Consider the following 15,966-nt stretch of genomic DNA (forward strand, 5'->3'; position numbering starts at 1 on the left):
TACTGGAACCTTCAGATTCCGATTCCGAGGTCGTTTACTCTGAATCCAATTTTAGTCAATTCTTTCAACTTAAAGCTTCCGAAATGAGAATTCCCTTTCCAAATCAACTCCGAATTCCCCGGAATTCAATTCCGACCATGCGTACAAGTCATAATACCTGAAGTGAAGCTGCTCATGGCCCCAAACTACTGAACGACGCGCTAGGGCTCAAAACGACCGTCAGATCGTTACATACATTGTTAATAGAAATTTTATCTTTCTTTTTGTAATATAAGAGAAGATATATATTTTAATACTCTTTGAATATTATTTTATTTTAAATTTTATTTTATTGTTCTCTATAATATTATTTGAGTTTTAATGAATAAAATCTATTAAAAGGACTTATATAGGCATCAAATAACGTTTTTCTTCTGTATTTTTCTTTATTATATTATTCAATATTTAATATTATTTTATTATTAGTAAAATAATTTATTAGCATATTTTTTTGTTTATATTTTTATCTGTTACTTTATTTTGTAATATAATAGAAAATATATATTTTATTACTCTTGAAATATTTTTTTATTTTAAATTTTATTCTATTATTCTCAATAATATTATCTGAATTTTAATAAATAAAATCTCTATTAAATAAAAGGGACTTGTATAGTCATCGAATAACATTTTTGTTATGTATTTTTCTTTATTATATTATCCAATATTTAGTATAATTGCATTGTTAATAACAAAAATTATTAGCATATTACTTTGTTTAATAGTTTTGTCTAGTGTTTTCTTTTTGTAATATAATAAGATATATATTTTATTAATATTAAAATATTATTTTATTTTATATTATATTCTGTTGTTCTCAATAATATTTTTTGGATTTTAAAGAATAAATACACTTTTTATTTTTAAAAGAAGAACGAAAATACTTCTATAAAAAAAGAAACAAAGAAATTAACTAACATAAACCAACCCTCACCCATGTTTGAGTAGTTACTTTTAGGTAGTTTATTTCTTTGTGTCTTGATTTTTTTTTTTGTCATTTTCGTTTTTCTTTTTTTAAAATAATGTTTGATCTGAATTTGTTGGAGATTATCTAATGTTTAGTATAATTACATTGTTGATAGAAATTATTAACATATTACTTGTTTAATAGTTTTTGTCTGCTCATTTTTTTATAATATAATAGAAGACATATATTTTATTACTATTAAAAATATTTTTTTAAAAAAATTATTATATTGTTCTCAATAATATTGTCTGAATTTTAATGAATAAATACACTTTTTATTTCAAAAAAGAAAAACGAAAATAATTTTAAAAAAATAAAATAAAGAAATTAACTAATTTAAACCAATCCTCACCCATGTTTGAGTAGTTAATTTTATATATTTAATTTCTTTGTTAATTTTCAATAATTAATTATTAACGAAATAACTAATTATACCATATGGCTTTTTTCTAGGCTACCACTTGGATTAATGTTGTGCCTTTTTCTTTAACTTTTAATAATATATAGATATACATATATATTTTAAAACTCCAATTGGAAATTTTAAATTGGCAGTTTTTTTTTTCAATTTCATTTTTTATTTTAAAATAATTTTAAAACTCCAACTTTTTTAGAGCTATGTCCTAAAAATCTACATTTGTCTTATTATGGTTATGCAACTTGGTATCATATAATTATTTACTTCTCCTTATTACCATATTAGGAAGAAATTACTCCCCAAATTTAAATTGGCAATTTTTTATTTTTTTGAATTTTAGTTTTTTGTTTTAAAATTATTTAAAAACTCCAACTTGAACCTACTCTTAAATTTGAATGGACAATTTTTTAAATTTCGTTTTTTTATAAAATATTATTTTATAGATATGTAAATTCAAAAATAATAACCAATAACTAATTATTATTTAAATAACTAATTATTAACTACTTATGCCATGTGGCTTTTTTCTAGGCTACCACTTGACTTAAGAAAATGGCTTTTTCCTCTCCTTTTAGTAATAAATAGATTTCAGTAATGGTAAGATTAATTTCTTAAATAGAGAAGACTAAAATATGTGCAAAATGATACCCACAAGCTACTATGTATATATGAAATTGCTTCTTTTTTTCCCCTTATGATCGGGGGAATATATTTATTTATTTATTTAGCAAGTGAATATTATGATTACTTATTTTTGAGTTTTGATATATATATATATATATATATATATATATATATATATATATATATATATATATATATATATAATCTTATTATATTGGTACTATAAAGTATGAAGTGTTAATCATTTCTTTCTTATTGACATATATGAGATATCTCAAGTAATTTCTACGCCATAAAAGAATTTCATTGTCAAAAAATAGAAAATATTCATGTTTTATTAAGTAAAAAAAGATTGATAAAAATAATTAGAAGAGAATGAAAAGATCAATGGAGTGCTTTTTGCTTTCTGGGGGAGAACATGATGTTGACATGTCATTCACACAGATTGTTTTTTTTTTTTTCAATATTATCAATCGAGACTTAACCATAATAACATAATAACCATAATAATAATAATAATAATAATAATAATAATAATAATAATAATAATAATAATAATAATAGAGAATTTATAAAAACAAATCTCATCCTTTAAAAATTAACAAGGATACTGTCACGATCCATAATCCGTTAAAGGTCGTGATGGCGCCGGACATCACTGTCAGGCAAGCCAACACTAAATAGTTAATTAAATTCTCATTTTAATATTTTTTGAAATCATAAATTTCCTTCCACTTAACTAGTAAAAAGGCGAACTTTACAGAATAATAATAATGTTTTCCAATTTCAATACAGAGTATCTCATAATCCTCCCAGAACCCGGTGTCACAAGTACATGAGCATTTACTAGGATAAAATAAAATACAATAACTGTCCGAAATATAAATTTGGACAGAAAAGAAAAATACAAGTACTCTAAAGGAGACTGTGTTGGCTGCGAATCGTCTCATAAGATGCAACTCACCTAAGTCCACGTATCAACCACGCCACTGCGCCCACAAGGCCACTAGACATACATGTGCCTATACAACAAAATGTACAGCAAGTGTAGTATGAGTACGAAAACAACACGTACCCAGTAAGTATCCAGTCTAATCTCGAAGAAGTAGTAACGGGAGGTCGACTCCGACACTTACTATGGCCAACAATAATATACCGATAATATGATAAATTATAGATTTTATAAGGCAACTGTAAACTCAATAACATGAAGCAGGTAAATAATTCTTTTGTTAATAGGAGATTTCAAAATTTATCTTCATCTTTTAACAATTTATATCTCCGGCCAATGAGGCCAAATCAATTATCAATTTTAAGTCATGCACAAATTATGCCGAGGTCGTACGGCCCGATCCAACATAATATTAAACTGTGCACTTCTGGAGGGTCGAACGGCGCGGATCATAGATGCATCTATTTAATCTGTCGAGGCGTTCGTCCCCTTCCACAAAAGATAAACACATTCAAATAACCAAATCAAGGATTTATTTAGGTTTGATGTTCAAAGAAATATTAATTCTCATTAACGATCAAGTGACCCGTCCAAAACCTAAGTAGGTGAAGTTTAACCTTTTGAAATTCTTTTATCAAGTTCCAATATGTTTTAAATGGTTAAATTAACAAGTAGGATGCAAACATCACAAATGTAACGTGATTTGGGTCCTAGACTACCCGGACATAAGCATAATAGTAGCTACGCACGGACTCTCGTCACCTCATACGCATGTAGCCCCCACAAATAGAAGCACATATTGAATTATTTCACATATGGGGTAAATTTCCTCTTACAAGGTTAGAAAGGAGACTTACCTTGCTCCGAAGTTCCATATTCGGCTCCCAAGCCCTTTCGACGACTCAAATCAATGCCCAACGCTCGAAGACTAGTCAATAATTGTGCAAACTCATAAATATATACTCAAATACTCACTATAATCAAATTTGTAATAATTTCTAACTCCGATCTGAAAGTCAATAAAACTCATCCTCGAGCCCACGTGCCCAGATTCCAAAAATTTTCGAAGATAAACATTACCCATAACATCATGAACTCAAATATATAATTTATTCTCAATTCCATGCCCAAATTCGTGGTCAAAATCCAAAAATACAAAAAATTTAGGTTTTCTACCAAAATCCCAAATTTTCACTAATTTTCCATAAATTTCCATGTTAAAATCTATATATAATCCAAGTATTTAACTTACAATGGGTGGGAATCACTTACCTTGACATAGATGATGAAGATGGAGCTCCAAAATCGCTCCTAGGTCGTCTCCCATGGAGGAAATGATATGAAATGAGACAAACCCATTTTGGGAAACTTATACAATGCCAGGCAACACTTCTTCACGTTCGCGGGCCTCCCATCGCGTTCGCGATGAACATAATTCTCGAAAGCCATTTCCAAACTCTTCTCAAACAGCCTCTAATATAATGGTCATAATTTTTTATACCAAACTCAAAATTACAATTAGTTTAACTTTATGAAAACTATACACCAAGTCTACAACTTTCATGTTTTGGTGATCTCCCAATTCTTTATAGATTACAAGATATAAGCTACCAAAGTCACCCCTGTACAACCAAAATTTCTTCTTTATATTCCCGGACAGCCGGTAGTGTACTAGCCATAACTTTTTGTACACAAATTCAAATGCTAAATGGTTTACTTTTCTCTAAACTAGATACAAAGGGATACAGCTTTCATATTTGGATCATCTCCAAATTCCTTACAGATGTCAAGATATGAGCCTTTGAAGTCAGACATGTGCAATAGAGATTCCTTCTTCGCGAACTCGAAGAACAAAATCCTAGAGCCAAATCCTTCTTCGCAAACGCAAGAGGATCCTCACGAACACAAAGAACAACACCAGATATCAGTTAATCAGCATCCAAAGTAACCCAAAATGATCTGAAACACACCTGAGGACCCCGGGACCCCGTCCAATCACACCAACCTGTCCCAAAACATGACACAAACTTGCTTGAGGCCTCAAATCACATCAAACAACATCGCAATCATGAATCGCACCCCAATTCAAGCTTAATGAACTTTAGAACTTCAAACTTCTGCATTCGATGCCAAAACCTATCAAATCACGTCCGATTGACCTTAAATTTTGCACGCAAGTCACATTCGACATTACGACCTGCTCTAAATTCCGGAATCGGAATTCGATCCCAATATCAAAAAGTCCTTTCCCGATCAAACTTCTCAAAAACCTTCAAATTTCTAACTTTTGACAAACGACTCCGAAATGACCTACGAACCTGTAAATCCACATCCGAACGTGCTCCCAATACCGGAATCACCATACGTAGCTATTCCTAGACTCGGAATCCCAAACGGACATCGATAACATTAAAATTCACTTCAACCTAAATTTATGAATTTCTTCCAAAATGCCAACTTCCACAATAGACGCTGAAATTCTCCCGAATTATCCAAAACCCGATCTGAACATACGCCCAAGTACAAAATTATCATACGAACCTGTTGGAACCTTCAAATTCAGATTCCGAGGTCGTTTATTCAAAAATCCAATCTTAGTCAATTCTTCCAACTTAAAGCTTCTGAAATGAGAATTCTCTTTCCAAATCAACTCTGAACTTCTGAAATTCTAGTTTCGACCACGTGTACAAGTCATAATACCTGAAGTGAAGTTTCTCAATGCCTCAAACCATCGAACGACGCACTAGAGCTCAAAATGACCGATCGGATCGTTATATTCTCTCCCAATTAAATATACGTTCGTCCTCGAACATGCTAAGAACTGCGTTGGAGTTGTCTGAAATCACTATTTAGCACCTCGTGCACCTACCCGTGCTACCACAACTCAGTTGAGCACATTTGCTCAAACAAATATAAAGATTCTCCCTTTTTACTTAGCCAAATAAGCCTTAGAGCCAAATTCCAACACCCACAATTATCTACCAGACCTGTTTCCAACATACGAACACCGTATCAATCACCACACGATGTACCAAAAGATGATTGCATGACTTTGCTGAATTAACACCATGCACCGCATAATTCACATGTCTATAATAATATCCTCTGATAATAATAGCCGACATTCCATGAATCTGATGCTCACACACACCTCATGACTCTAATAAGTCATGTTCCAACTCTTGCAATACTGCCACGATGGAAGAGATGTGTAGAAATTCATGACCAACTGTTGAGTCAATAATTCATTGAGTTCATTCTCTTGACAAGAACCATTGCCTCACTATGAAATAAATAACTATATCTGTTCTTTAATATACTTCATATAAATTCAATCGCACTGATCCCAGGTCCAATAATCTCATCTCACCCAGTACAAGCTACTTAGGCAATAAGCCACCTTAGACATTGCCAAAAATCTCATATGATGCCACAATGTGCCAACAAGATACAAACTCAAACGTGATACATAAGGATAATGAACTCTAGAAAGAAACACTCGACCCACATAACTAATTGAACAACCAAAAGGATGTCATGAACCTCCCTCAGAAAATGGGAAACAAAGCACACAAGAGTAGATATAGGGGACTATACTCAACATCACACTGTTGCGGCATGCAACTCAATCCACATATAATACCATATAAGGAAAGGCTTTACCGAGCTAAAATGCTTATGACTACAAAATACCTGAATATCGGCCACAAGCACGCTAAGTGCATAATACAAATCCTGGGGAAACAGATAGCGTCGTATGCCACAAAACTCAAACACGACTAAGGTGCGATATATGATCTGCATCTCGAGAGTCATCCTGCTCACATAATACCATCGCTACATAGAACCTCAACATATGTGCAATTAATCAAGCTGTCTCACAACCCACATGACACAATAGAGTATTACATGAAATAGCCAACGACAAAATAACATCTAATGTCTGAATACCCCTCTATAAGGAGCGCTATGCTGAAGTGAACACATCCGACCTCATATAGAGCCTACATTCATATTTCAGATCCATCCACAGACCTCAAGTCGATTCTGATCATACCTCACTGGGCCAATAACCTTTCGAGGATCCATAATAACCCTTTTTCCCATGACACACAAGAACAACCGTCGATTCGGAACAAATTTCTACAATCCACAACCAAATGAATCGAGTGCCCTTCAAGCACAAATTCTCACATGAACGATAGCACCACAATCTCCATATTTGGTTTCAATCCTTCACTCAATCAAGTGACTACATGTTACACTGATACAATCTTCCCGTGAGATACGCTCCCACGACCTTATGCACCGGTTAACAAGTCTGTACCTCCATACCACCGGCCATATGATCGACTCCAACCCTACACCACTATATAATGACAAGGAGTGGTCTATGCATCTTTTACCTGAAAGGTCGAGATCGATTTCCACAGGGAGTTAATATTGGTTGGGAGTTGGGTTTCTATCTAATCTAGCTACGCGTGTTGCTTTTAATTGCCCTTCTAACCATACTTGGATTTGTTTCTATTTTACTTTTTGTCGCGCCCCATTTTCCCTTTGCTGAGTTTGGGTTTCGATATTCATGGGGAACAACTCATTTTCTTTTGGGAACTGGGTATTTGAAGAGTCACCACCTAATAGATTAAGGTGCGTTAGGGCACCAAGAGCAGTTAACTCAATTAACTAGTTTGCATTATCGGAGATTAGGGTAATGGCTCTAAATAACCTTGAGGGGGAAGGTGTTAAGCACCCCTCGTGGTCCACAACGGTTGGTCCCAACCAAACTTAAACTATGTAAATTAGTCATTTAACAAGTAAGCGGTCTCAGCACATATTTGCAAATAAAGGTAGTTTACACAGTCTAAACACGTATACAATCAAGAAAGATAAACGTAAATTAAGGAGGTTTAAACAGTCCGAGCATACATAAACCAAGGAAGTTTAGGAGGTCTGAATATACATATGTAAAAGGGATAAGGGAGGTCCTAAGTTGTTTATCCTATAGTATCATATCCATGCAACGCCCGGTAATCACTCCTTAATGAGAGGGGCTATACATTGTATTAGCGCACAGGTCATCATATCTTTTTACTACCCATTACCCTCCCTTTAGTGGTTATATAAGCGAATTTGATTAACGAACTCTAAGTGTGTTGTTACCCGTCCCTTCCTTCTAGTCCCGGATGAGTTTAGGACCTCTAGACTTAGGCAGTTCTAGACAATCCTAAGGTGTTTAAAAGGCAAAAATCTAGGCGATAACAAATAATATGTAGGACTATCAAATAGGAAGCAGATAGAAGGCTCATGTTTACCTCCACATATACATAAGCAAATAAGCAACACGTTTTAAACATAGATTTTTAGGTAATTTTAGAGAAATCCTAGAACAGGGTTTCTAGGTGAGCATCAAAATACAAAACATGCAACATTGTTATTAAAACGAAGTGGCAGAACCTTAATCAGTTTGCCTACTGATTTTAAAAAACCTGTTAAACCTGAGCAATTTATAAATAATCAGAGCATAGTTTCTTGGTTTTTACAAGGACATTAATCACCTAAGGTTTTCCTAGGCGTGGGGCTATGTGCAATCATAGTTATAGGGGACGTTTAAACAATTTGAAATTGTTTCAACCTATAGGCATACTGATCTAAGTGAACAGGTGATTTTATACAGATTGCTGCTGGAATATGATACCTATGTGTGAAACTATTTTAACCCGTTTTATTTAAACGACATGAAGCAAATGCACGTATAGTCCTAAAAATAGGATCTCTAATTCATATGGAGAAGGTTGTTTATTAAGGAGTTTTAATAATCTAGTGACAGGATTTCTAAGTGATCACGAATTATACAGAATCAGAAATAGAGTTATGATCTACCTCATGTTTCTAGTATGCAAAGCAGTAAACGTGAGTGCTCTAAAATAGGATACCTAAGGCACATATTAAGCATGATTTAATAAAAATAGCCATATCAATCCTAAGCATGGTATTTAGTGCATCACACAGATCTAAACATGATTTCTACAACAGATCAACATGTAGCACAACCTAGAAACATGCTTTCTACAGCAAGTCATCATATGGCAAAGCCTAGAAAACATGATATCTACCCAGTTTTATCCTACAGAATCATATAGCTACCCTCTCTTTTCGCTATTTGTCCCAGTATCTGTTTACAAAGAATTATTACAGACCATGATTGCATAAGTTACATAAATGAAATATAAATTAGACTATCAGGAGCCTGATGCAGGCCCAAAATAATCCTGGGAGTACCAGGCCTTCAATGATAGTCTCAAATGCCAAGAACCTCATATCCAATGAATGTCCAGGTGTGTCAGAGTTCCCTAAGGACCTCAAGGATCCCGGGCAGTGCTCACACCAAGACCTTCTCACAAAAGGGACTGGTTATATGTAGTGTGAAAAGGCAAGCCCCAGTGTGCTAGAGTTCAAAGGAATCTTAGGGGATTCCAAGGCAGTACACACACTGGAAGAGCAGAACCTAATGATCTAAGAGAGAGTGCTTAACATAGTTTTGAAAGACTTAGTGAAAAATAGTTTGGAGATGACTTTTAGGAGTGAAAAAGAAGATTTTTTGAAATATACCAATTCTAAGGAGATGCTAAGAGTGAAAACTAGTTTTAGAAGAATACTAGGAACAATTTTTGAAATCAGTTCTGAAGAGAACATATTCAGTAAACAACCAATCAGTCATAGAATACTCAGATTCACATGCACTTAGCAAGCAGGTTTGCACACAAGGGTGAAAGAGATTGGGAATATATAGGAATCACATTAAGGGTACATGAACATGGTACATGGGAACAACAAATGCATAGAACACTTAGGAGCTTCATAGCCTTAACAAGTTAACCAAGATAATAGGCAATTAAAACATGTAGCAAGGATGTAGTGGACAGAATAACATACAAGTAGGGGCAATCATATGCACTAAGTAAGCAACATGATAACATAATTAAGGGATCAAACAAAAATAGACAAACAAGCTGGTCAAGCATCAGATAACCAGGTGAAGTGTAGGCATGCTAGTTATACATTGAACAGGATAGAATTTAGACATGCTAAGAAATGAAGTAAACAGGAAGACAAGTTGAATTCATAGTCAATGAACTAGTGTAGGAATGAAACACATAGAGTTTAGGTTTCAAAATTTAACTAGAGACATACCAATTGAAGAAAAGAGTGCAGAATATAAAGCAGATTTAGTTCCAATATCTAGCCTTGGCTTTCAACCAGCTAGATTAAGAGTTATCACAAGTAGCAGAGAAAGAAAAGAGAGTTTGAGTGTAAGTGTGTGTTCTTTGAACTTGTGTTCGTGCATTAAGAAGTGAAATAGGGGAGCTTATACAGTAGTTCAAGAGTAGAGAAAATAAGGTAAATGAATCAATAGTCAACAATTAAGGGATCACAGAATCAATCACACAAAGAGGTTCAGCACAATCTTCCCCTTAATTAAGGGCAATTAGCCAACGGTAATGATAGGAACTAATTAAGGCAAGAGGTTTAAGTTAGACTAAATAAAAGAGTAAAGAATCAGAGGTCTAATTAAGGAAAAGAGTTCAAATCAAACCAAATAAAGAACTTCAGAATAAAATAATCAGGGTTTTAATTAAGGGAAGAATCATGTAAAGGAATCAGTAAATATACAGCAATCAAATAAGGAAATAACAACTAATTAGGGTCATAATCATAGAAACATGAAGGACTCATGCATACAGATTCTTAACAGCAAATCAATCAACCAGATTAACAACAATGCTGGAAAGAATATATCGATTCCCATAAATAGAATAGACTAAGTTAAAACTTTATAAACACAAAAAACTTAGACGAAAAATTGATTCAGAAACCCTAATAGAGATTAATTAGGGTAAAAATCATAAAGCAATGAATTTGACTAAGGAAAATCACATAAGTCAAAATACAGAGTGAATCAACACAACTGGTAACATTAAAAAACTCAGAATTGAAGCAAAAAAATTAGAAAGTTAGAGTTTTCACATAAATCGACTAGGGTCTAAGAAACCTTTGCATAAATCAGTCAAGAACACTAAGGATAATCGACTAAACGTTTAAAAATCAGAAAGGCCTTTGAGAAAATGACTTGTCATGAACCCTAGTTTAGGAAAAATCGAGAAATCAGTTGAAACCGAAAATATTTTAAGGAAAACATGTAAGAGTTGCTCGATTCGTCTCAGATCTATATAGATATGAGAAGATCGGGGATAATAAATTAGGTTTTTTTATAAAGCATAACAAATATGAGAACATAGACCTAGAAATCATGGATTCATAGCAAAATAAGAGAGGCTTCTTACTCACGGTCGAGCAAACGACCTGAAACATGCAAAAAAATCAAAAGGTGCAAACCAGACCGCCTAGGTCCCTTGAAATCTCCTCAAGGATCTAGGAAACTAATGGACCATAGGAAGTAGGAGGCCAGTAAAGTCTTGAGACGACGAAGAAACATCATCGAATGGTAGTGTGAGCCGGTGACGGCACCTGAGGATTAGGGTTCAGATAGAGAGCATTTGAGAGAGAAAGGAAAAGGTGACGGCGGGGGAAAGGGCGAGAATGAAAGGTTTGGGGGGGTTATTAGGTTAATTATGGTAGGGGTAATTTGGACCGTTGATCAAAACGATCAACGGCCAGGATTGGCCAGGGTATTGGGTCGGGCAGGCTAAGGTTTTGGGCTCAAAGGGTTTGGGCTAAATTATAAGGGGTCTTGGGCTGGTATTTTAGGTTAAAATTGAAAACAAATAGGGGCTATTTATTAAATACCCAAATAATTGAATAAAATTAATTTGTGAAATAATTAACTAATTATAAATATTATTTTTATGCGTAGAAATATTTTAAAATAATTATTTAGTATTTTAAAAATACAATGGACCAATTTCTGGTAAAATAATGCAATAATGTATGCATGGGCTACAATTGCAAAGTTATTGCAATTATAACCAAAAAGTGCCAATCTGGCCATTTATGAAATAATTTAGACTTAATAGGACCATAAATGATAATATTAAATCAATAAATGTTTTAAAATCATCTGTGATGCAATTTGTAATTATTTATATGAATAAAATATTGAGATAAATTAATTTAAAAATGTAGAAATTAAGGAAAAATACCAATTGATGCTAATACATAGTTTTAAAGGGATATATGCATTTCAAAATATTGAAAGAAAAAATTGGGTATCAACAACTGCCTCTCTTTACCCGAGAAGGATGAAAGAGTTTTCGGGTAAAGAAATGATGGTCAATTTTGACCGAATGAGATGTTTTGAAAGATAGAGGTCGGACTATGGTCTTTGAGCTGCCTATATACCCCTGATTTTATAGAGATCAGGCCATGTGTAGTTCTGGATCCACCAGTGAATGAAGCCAATGGAAAAGGTCCTTTTGTGAATGGTAAAGTTGGACGGAGTTATGATTTTGGGTTTGGAGTGTATCAGATGTATTATAGGGCAGATAGCTAGACATCACAGAGTAGGATGGGTAACTGATGAGAATCGGTTATGAATGGCAAAGTAAAAAAGGTATGAGCGGAAACCGGAGCGAAGGTTACTCCTGTTTGAAAACGGTTACCTCCGAGACCACCTACAAACTCAAAATACGATGCATGCAAGTACGTAGATTACTGCAAAATTTAAACGTGATGCAAATTCCCTTTGGACCATGAAAGTTGTCTTCGGATGATGAGGATGATGTCCTTAGACTATGACATCCTGGGCCATGAATTGGGAGATAGGAGATTCGCATGCCATAAAATGATGTTCTCGGGCCATGAAAATGGTGCCTCCGAACCATGACGCCTTTGAATAATGATATGCAAATTTGAGAGATCCTCAGGCTATGGCATGGTGTCTTCCAACTATGAGGATGATGCTTTTAGACAATTACGCCTTTGGACAAATTGGTGATATTTCAGCCCATGAGATGTAATAATATGATGCTAAAATTAACAATACAAGGCTTAGTCTTGTGAGATTGAGGGTAGAGCTTAGCCCGAAAGAGGAGCAAATAGATAGTGTTGGAATAGAGCAACATTTATGTAAGGAGGGACACTGCTTAGTACCATGAGAAGGCAGTGCTTAGCCTTATGCAGAATGGAGATAGAGCTTAGTCTCATGCAAGATGAGGTACAAGGCTTAGTCCCATGCAAATAGAAGGCAGAGCTTAGCCTTATGCAAATATGGAGGCATGGCTTAGCCTCATGCCGATGCGGGATAGGGCTTAGTCCTATGCAAATGAAAGACAGAGCTTAGCCTTATGCAATCATGGAGGCAAGGCTTAGCCTCATGTAGATGGAGATAGAGCTTAGTCTCATGTAGGATATGGGACAAGGCTTAGTCCCATGCAAATGAAAGGCAGAGCTTAGCCTTATGCAAATATAGAGGCAGGGCTTAGCCTCATGCCGATGCGGGACATGGCTTAGTCCCATGCAAATGAAAGGCAGTCTTATCCTTATGCAATCGTGAAGGTAGGGCTTAGCCTCATGCAGATGGAGATAGAGCTTATTCTCATGCAGGATACGGGACAGGGCTTAGTCCCATGCAAATGAAGGGCAGAACTTAGCCTTATGCAAATATGGAGGCAGGGCTTAGCCTCATGCCGATGCAGGACAGGGCTTAGTCCCATGCAAATGAAAGGTAGAGCTTAGCCTTATGCAGGATGCGGGACAGGGCTTAGTCCCATGCAAATGGAAGGTAGAGCTTAGCCTTATGCAACTATGGAGGCAGGGCTTAGCCACATGCAAGATGGAGACAGAGCTTAGCCTCATGCAGGATGCGGGACATGGCTTAGTCCCATGCAAAGAGAAGGCAGAGCTTAGACTTATGGAGATATGGAGGCATGACTTAGCTTCATGCAAGGTTCGGGACAGGGCATAGTCCCATGCAAAGAACGAATAGCAAATAAGAGTAGAATGTTTCTTAGCTAGAGATACGTTAAGTGTCTGGTGGCCCATTTTATAATGATTTTGCTTCGTGTATATATATTTTCGAATGCTACTGCGACATCAGATGTGCCTATGCTCAAAGAAAAATCGTAAGTTTCGTAAGGAGAGGTTGGTTCGTGCCTTTGTCTGTCGGCCTTGCTTCTCCATTCTGGATGCCTTGTTTGAGTTTCCCTGGGTAACACCTGGCTGTTAGGGAAATAGAGTTTTCAAAAATATTCAATCATTGATAAAAGAAATAGAGTTATTTTAGAAACATGGTGAAATATCAAATAATTTTAGATGAACTAGTGACTGTAACACATTTCAGAGACATCACAACTTTCTCGTGTTAGAATTTTGAGGGTCCTTCTCAAAATTTTGCCCCAGTTTGGTAGATGATCCTTCAGCCGTTTGCGAGCAATGAACTTGTTGGACCTTCTTTAGAATTTTGAGAACCATTCTCAAAATTCTGCCCCAGTTTCTTAACCAATTTCTGACTTTTTGGCATGCAATGGTGTTGGCTGGACTTGCTCCAGAATTTTGAGGGTCCTCCTCAAAATTCTGCCCCAGTTTCTGTTTCTAGGGGAAATGGAAATTTATTATGATATGACTGAACCCACAGAGCTACCCACGTATCCCCTCTTAAATGGGAATCAAGTCAAGCGTAGTTCAATTACAACTGATGAGGAAATATAGATAGTCTAAACATAGTATCTTTTGACTGCGTCTGAATTGATTGGTTTTGGCTAGACTTCTCCTTCTATTTCTGCAAGTATGAGCGCTCCTCCTGTTAGCACCCTGTGAACCATGTAAGGACCTTTCCAGTTGGGAGAGAATTTTCCTTTGGCTTTATCTTGATGTGGGAAGATCTTCTTTAGCACCAGCTGTCCTGGTGCAAACTGTCTTGGTTTAACCCTTTTGTTAAAAGCTCTGGACATTCTGTTCTGATAAAGCTGACCGTGACATACAACATTCATTCTTTTTATCTATAAGGGCCAATTGCTCATAACGGCTCCTTATCCATTCTGCATTGCTGAGTTCGGCTTCCTGTATAATTCTTAAAGAAGGAATCTCTACCTCGACTGGGATGACGGCTTCGGTACTATAAACTAGTATGTAAGGATTTGCCCCAGTTAATATGCGGACTGTAGTGCGGTATCCCAACAGGGCAAAGGGTAACTTCTCGTGCCATTGTTTGTGGTTTCCTACCATTTTCCTTAGTATCTTCTTGATGTTTTTGTTGGCAGCTTCTACGTCTCTATTCATCTGAGGTCTGTACGTTGTGGAGTTCTTGTGCTTGATTTTGAATGTTCAGCACATGGCTTTCATCAGATTACTGTTGAGATTGGCAGCATTATCAATGACATGGACTCGGGAACTCCGAATCAACAAACAATATGATCCTTGACAAATTTTGTGATGACTTTCTTGGTTACAACTTTGTAGGATGCAGCCTCTACCCATTTTGTGAAGTAGTCAATGGCTACTAGAATAAACTTGTGCCCGTTTGAAGTAGTGGGCTCGATAGGACTGATGTCATCCATTCCCCAGGCAGCGAATGGCCAAGGTGAGCTTGTTGCATTGAGCTCATTTGGCGGCACTTTTATCATATTGACATGCACTTGACATTGGTAGCATTTTCGGACATACTGGACGCAATTTGTCTCCATGATCATCCAAAAATAACAGGCCCTAAGAATCTTCTTGGCCGGGACAAAACCATTCATATGCGGGCCACAGGTCCCCGCATGTATCTCCTCAAGTAGCTTAGAAGCTTCTTTTGCGTTGATGCACCTTAGCAATCCCAAATCAGGAGTTCTTCTATACAAGTTTCCTCCGCTGTGGAAGAAGTGATTGGACAATCTCCAGAGTGTGCATTTTTTAGTATGGTTTGCATGCTTCGGGTATTCTCCTTTTGCCAAATATTCCTTGATGTCATGGAACCAAGGTCTTCCATCTGTTTCTTCTTCAACATGGATACAATACGTCGGCTGATTA

The sequence above is a fragment of the Nicotiana sylvestris genome, chromosome 2 (assembly GCF_000393655.2).
Source record: "Nicotiana sylvestris chromosome 2, ASM39365v2, whole genome shotgun sequence".
NCBI lineage: Eukaryota > Viridiplantae > Streptophyta > Magnoliopsida > Solanales > Solanaceae > Nicotiana > Nicotiana sylvestris.